Genomic DNA, 6,759 nt, shown 5'->3' with positions numbered 1-6,759 from the left:
CAAGAAACAAGTCCCAAATACAAAATCTAACAGCACACCTAAAGGAACTAGAAGCAGAACAGCAAAGAAACCCCAAACCCAGCAGAAGAGAAACAATAAAGATCAGAGGAGAAACAAACAATACAGAACCCCCCCCCAAAAAAAAAACAGTAGAAAAGATCAATGAAACTAAGAGTTGGGTTTTTTTTTTTTTGAAAAACTAAACAAAATTGATAAACCTCTAGCCAAGCTTCTCAAAAAGAAGAGAGAGGACCCAAGTAGATAAAATCACGAATGAAAAGGAATTTCTTGCAACCAATCCCTCAGAAATACAAGCAATTATCAGAGAATACTTTAAAAAATTCTATGCCAACAAATTGGACAACCAGGAAGAAATGGACAAATTCCTAAACACCCACATACTCCCAAAACTCAAATGGGAAGAAATAGAAAATATGAACAGACCCATATCTAGTAAAGACGTTGAATCAGTTATCAAAAATCTCTGAATAAATAAGAGTCCTGGACAAACATGGCTTCCCTGGGGAATTCTACCAGACATTTAAAGCAGAGTTCATATCAATCCTTCTCAAGCTGTCCCAAAAATATAGAAATGGAAGGAAAACTTCTGGACTCATTCTATGAAGCCAGCATTACTTTGATTCCCAAAGAGACAGGATCCCCACAAAAAAAGGAGAACTACAGGCCAATATCCCTGATGAACATGGATGCAAAAATTCTCAATGAGATACTAGCAAATCGAATTCAACAACATATAAAAAGAATTATTCACCATGATCAAGTGGGATTCATTCCTGGGCTGCAGGGCTGGTTCAATATTCACAAATCAATCAGTGTTATTCATCACATTAATAAAAGAAAAGAAAAGAACCATATGATCCTGTCAATCAATGCAGAAAACATTTGACAACATACAGCATCCTTTCTAAATAAAAACCCGCAAGAAAGTCGGGATGGAAGGAACATACTTAAAGATCATAAGAGCCATAGATGAAAAGCCCACAGCTAATATCATCCTCAATGGGGAAAAACTGAGAGCTTTCCACCTGAGATCAGGAACATGACAGGGATGCCCACTCTCACCGCTGTTGTTTAACATAGTGTTGGAAGTGCTAGCATCAGCAATCAGACAACAAAAGGAAATCAAAGGCATCCAAATTGGCAAAGATGAAGTCAAACTTTCACTTTTTGCAGATGACATGATACTATACATGGAAAACTTGACAGACTCCACCAAAAGTCTGCTAGAACTGATACATGAATTCAGCAAAGTCGCAGGATACAAAATTAAGATACAGAAATCAGTTGCATTCTTATACACTCATAATGAAGCAACAGAAAGACAAATAAAGAAACTGATCCCATTCAATTGCACCAAGAAGCATAAAATACCTAGGAATAAACCTAACCAAAGATGTAAAAGATCTGTATGCTGAAAACTATAGGAAGCTTATGAAGGAAATTGAAGAAGATATAAAGAAATGGAAAAACATTCCCTGCTCATGGATTGGAGGAATAAATATTGTTAAAATGTCAATACTACCCAAAGCTATCTACACATTCAATGCAATCCCAATCAAAATTGCACCAGCATTCTTCTCGGAGCTAGAACAAGCAATCCTAAAATTTGTATGGAACCACAAAAGACCCCGAATAGACAAAGTAACATTGAAGAAGAAGATCAAAGTGGGAGGTATCACACTCCCAGACTTTAGCCTCTACTACAAAGCTGTACTCATCAAGACAGCATGGTATTGGCACAAAACAGACAAATAGACCAATGGAATAGAATAGAAACCCCAGAATTAGACCCACAAACATATGGCCAACTAATCTTTGACAAAGCAGGAAAGAATATCCAACGGAAAAAAGACACTCTCTTTAACAAATGATTCTGGGAGAACTGTACAGCAACATGCAGAAGAATGAAACTAGACCACTTTCTTACACCATTCACAAAAATAAACTCAAAATAGATAAAGGACATGAATGTGAGACAGGAAACCATCCAAACCCTAGAGGAGAAACCAGGAAAAGACCTCTCTGACCTCGGCCGCAGCCATTTCTTACTTGACACAGCTCCAAAGGCAAGGGAATTAAAAGCAAAAATGAACTATTGGGACCTCATGAAGAGAAAAAGCTTCTGCACTGCAAAGGAAACAATCAACAAAACTAAAAGGCAACCAACAGAATGGGAAAAAATACTTGCAAATGACATATCAGACAAAGGGCTAGTATCTAAAATCTATAAAGAACTCACAAAACTCCACACCCGAAAAACAAATAATCCAGTGAAGAAATGGGCAGAAGACATGAATAGACACTTCTCTAAAGAAGACATCCAGATGGCCAATAGGTACACGAAAAGATGCTCAACATCGCTCCTCATCAGGGAAATACAAATCAAAACCACACTGAGATACTACCTCACGCCAGTCAGAGTGGCCAAAATGAACAAATCAGGAGACTATAGATGCTGGCGAGGATGTGGAGAAATGGGAACTCTCTTGTACTGTTGGTGGGAATGCAAACTAGTGCAGCTGCTCTGGAAAACAGTGTGGAGGTTCCTCAAAAAATTAAAAATAGATCTACCCTATGACCCAGCAAGAGCACTGCCAGGAATTGACCCAAGGGATACAGGACTGCTGATGCATAGGGGCACTGGGACCCCAATGTTTATAGCAGCACTTTCAACAATAGCCAAATTATGGAAGGATCCTAAATGTCCATCAACTGATGAATGAGTAAAGAAATTGTGGTTTATATACACAATGGAATACTACGTGGCAATGAGAAAGAATGAAATATGGCCTTTTGTAGCAACTTGGATGGAACTGGAAAGTGTTATGCTAAGTGAAATAAGTCAGGCAGAGAAAGACAGATACCATATATTTTCACTTTTATGTGGATCCTGAGAAACTTAACAGAAGACCATGGGGGAGGGGAAGGAAAAAAAAGGGTTAGAGATGGAGGGAGCCAAACCGTAAGAGACTCTTAAAAATGGAGAAGAAACTGAGGGTTGATGGGGGGTGGGAGGGAGGGAAAGGTGGGTGATGGGCATTTAGGAGGGCACCTTTTGGGATGAGCACTGGGTGTTGTATGCAAACCAATTTGGCAATAAATTTCATATTAAAAAAAAAAAACAAAAAGGGCTTAGAGACCAGGAAAAATAATATTCTCTTCCAGAGAATGGGGTAGGGGAGGGGGAGAGAAATAGCAAGGGTTTGACTGAAAGGAAAGTGAACGGGGCTAGTCTAAAAAAAAGTATTGTTATCTTTTTAACAAAAAACCCAAAAGCCTCCTTCTTTTTGACAAGAGAAACCTGAAGCTCACCTCATTGCAGGGAAATGGCAAAGCCCATTGTATGTATGTCCTGAGAAACCTTGGATTTATATTACACTGTCCTCAGGCAGGTTTGCAGTTGAATTTCCAAGCCCTCACAAGCATCTCTACATCATTCCCACAAAATCAATCATCAAGAAGATGAATACGCTTTATAAGTCACTCATCTAGTTCCGGTCATCTTACCAAATTGAGTACATGGAGAAGCTGGTGGAGGAGGGGGAGGTGGCCCATAGCCCATGACTGGTAATGAAGGGCAATCCATGGGGTACAACCTAAAAGGCAAACCTCGGAAAGGACCAGGCCCTCTTGCATACATAATGGCCTGCAGAACAGAAATGAAAGCTGTGTTCATAGGACAGAACCAAGCACCAACACCAGCAAAAAGAAAAACCTAAAGAAGCAGTGCTCATCTCCTGCCAGCTTTCCCACCACCAGATTCCAAGCGGGCAGCATCAGCATCAAAAGAACTCTACCCATACTTTGGGTTCTGCTGAGAGCTTTGGGGGTGGGGAACGGAGACTATGGGAAGAAAATAGTGTCCCCATATGTCTGCAAATGTAGGACAGCAAGGGCTCTTGTCCTAGAGAACTCATGGAGTGAATATGGAGTAAATTAATAAAATAGCATATTCCCGATATGAAGGCATCTAAGTCCAGAATCAACCACCACCCCTCATCCTCCTCCACCACAGAGGCTGCTTATTTGTATGTGAAGAATTAAAAAATGAGAAGAAATGACAATGCCAGATGGCTCAAAACTCTTCCTCTAAGCCCCCGCCTGTGCCCAATCTGCTTCTCTCCTGACAATGGGGTCTTCTCCTCTCTGGAAGTGCTATCCATGGGCACAGACACACATGGGGCAATGGGAATCCTGAGGTCATGCAGAGAACCTGGAAAAGCATGTTCCTAGAGAAACATGTTACCTATACATGTTAGTTAGGCTTAGGTTATTTATTTTAATTCAGTGGTACTTCTCAGTTTAAGTACAGTATAATTTGCAGGGTAATCATGTCCTCTGGAAAAATGAACTGAAATTCTAATTAACAGAATTAACACAAATGCACTTTCATTTCTGCTTTACATTTCCATGCTTCACCTGTAACACTGACACAGGACACAAGAGAACGTGCTCATGCGAATACAAATGAAGGACACACTGGGGAATTACAATGCAGGTAATAACGGATTTTCTCTCTTCGCCACTCATGTTCCAATGCATGTTTTCTTGGATAAATATGTCACCTCTTATAGGTCAGAGTATTTAGACTGAGGGCACATGTGAAAGGATTCCAGACAGCACATTTACAAAAGAAGAGAGAAAGAAAGAAAAAGAAAGAAAGAAAGAAAGAAAGAAAGAAAGAAAGAAAGAAAGAAAGAGGGAGGAAGGAAGGAAGAAAAAAGAAAAAAAGGCTAAATGTTGATGGGTATGAAATTTATTTTGTCTAAGAACACTCTAAATGACACATACAAAAATAAAGTTGGAGTGAAGGCAGTTTGCATTTTCATACCATAAGGATAACCGTGGATTTTCTGAACACGTTAATCCCCTAGACAGAAACAGAACAGAAGTAACAGCAAAAGCAATGATTTAACTTTGAGGAGGTCCAGAAAAAATGAGGCATGCCAGAAGACTTCCAGGTGGAGTGTGGTGTCATCCTCCTTGGGTTATTTCCAGGAACATACTGGAAAAGCCCTCAGGTCCTCAGCCCTGACCATGTTTGGCTTCTAAACTTACCATAAGGAGTTGACGGGATGAAAATAGAGAACCCGTAGACACTTGGGTTAAGGTTGTGCATTTTGAAAATAAGAAAAACAAGCAGACATATTATACAACACAAAAAACAGACACAATGCCAAGAGAGAGTGCTGAACAGAAAAATAAGGGTTTCCACAAAGAGTTACAACTGAAAATGCCCACAGCACTTACCTTGTCCTTCTTGGTCCTTTTGGTAGAGTCAGTTTTGTTGTCAATCACGGGAGCAAAATCTGGATCTGCAAAAGACCCTAGAAGGGATGGAGGTTTATTTTGATTGGAGTAGATTGTGCAGACAAAAAACAAAAAACAAAAAAACTAAAAACAAAAACCATCACCTCATTCCTCAAACAACTTAAACTCTTTGGCCCAGTCACATCCCAAATCACATGCAGAGGGTATCCCACATGCTTCAGGCCAAGGTGAAGGGGAGAACCATCCCTTAAACTTTGATGAAGACCTGTTATAGCCCTGGTTCAGGTGCTTTCATGACTCATCAAACAACTGTGGATGAGTGAGGGCTCAACTGGATAGATATACGTTAGGCTGAGCCTCATGCCTCCACCGCCCAGCACATGGACTGTGTACGGCACACATCTGCTGAAGCGCTATGCCTGCTTTTCTGTATATGGCCCCATTCCATCTCCACAAGAGACATATGTACCAACACAGAGTGGGGGAAATGACACAAAGATGATATGTGGATCATGAGACACTTGAGGAATGTAGTAATTGTGGTAAACACATTTCTCTTGCATTATAATGCCCAGTGGTAATACCTCTGCACTTTGTCCAAGACTCAACAACAACAAAAATTAGATGAATGTGTTTTGCAAGTCAACACATACCGCTCAGATCATTTTACCAAGTGGTGTAGGTGGAGGGGTTCAGGGTGTTCCTCAGAGCCACCAAGGTTCAGGAGGCAGATGTGCCCAGGAGCCCATAGGGTGGCCTTTAGGGTAGGGTGTGCAGAATCTTCCAGTTAAGAGAGGAGACCCCCACGGATCCACACTGCCCTGCAGAACAGAAGTATCTGCTACATCCATATGCCAGACAAGAGAACCAATATCCAAAGGAGCTGAAACCCAGAGAAGTATGTGTCAGCACCTGCCACTTGTCTGCCACTAGGATCCAAGAGAATAGCATCACTACCTGAAAACTCTATCCTCCCACTGGGTACCACCTACAGCCTAGGCAAATAAATGCAGGAGGCTAAACTACTGTCACCACATGTCCCTGCCCATGTCTGAGAATGGAGAACAAAATGATCCCATCTTAGAGGATTAAAAGAAGTAAGTCCAAACAAATGAAGTAGCATATTCCAGACAGGCAGACATCTATGTCCAAGATTACTCTGCATCCCTCCACTACAGTGACTGTAGAAGCTCTGTTTTTGGCATCTTCAGAACACACACACACACACACACACACACACACACACACACACAAACACAATTCGTGCAAATAAACAGCTCATTATCTGCACACACAAAAAAAATCACAGCTACTACTGGGGAAAAGTTCTGCCTGCCGGCCCCTCACTTTGCGCCCCTCTGCTTCCCTCCCTGAGAAAGGGGTCTTCCCCATCTCTCATTGTGCTGTCAAAGGCCTAAGAGGACACTGGAGAGTTGGGGGGTGCCTGGCATTTTGCAGGGCAACTGA

At 41.2% G+C, this 6,759-nt stretch overlaps 1 long non-coding RNA gene across 1 annotated transcript; it reads right to left on the bottom strand.

The window, feature by feature from the left end:
- Positions 1–3,574: 3,574 nt before the first annotated feature.
- Positions 3,575–6,000, bottom strand: LOC109257513 (uncharacterized). The gene is made up of 3 exons (XR_002076005.2): positions 5,963–6,000; positions 5,272–5,348; positions 3,575–3,667 (listed from the first exon to the last, which is right to left on the bottom strand). It is a non-coding gene; the product is annotated as an uncharacterized LOC109257513 (long non-coding RNA).
- Between the last annotated feature and the right edge of the window lie 759 nt (positions 6,001–6,759).

This window comes from Panthera pardus, unplaced genomic scaffold (assembly GCF_024362965.1).
Source record: "Panthera pardus isolate Hobbes unplaced genomic scaffold, ASM2436296v1 HiC_scaffold_12, whole genome shotgun sequence".
NCBI classification, from domain to species: Eukaryota; Metazoa; Chordata; class Mammalia; order Carnivora; family Felidae; genus Panthera; species Panthera pardus.
This window is presented reverse-complemented; position numbering and strand designations above follow the sequence as displayed.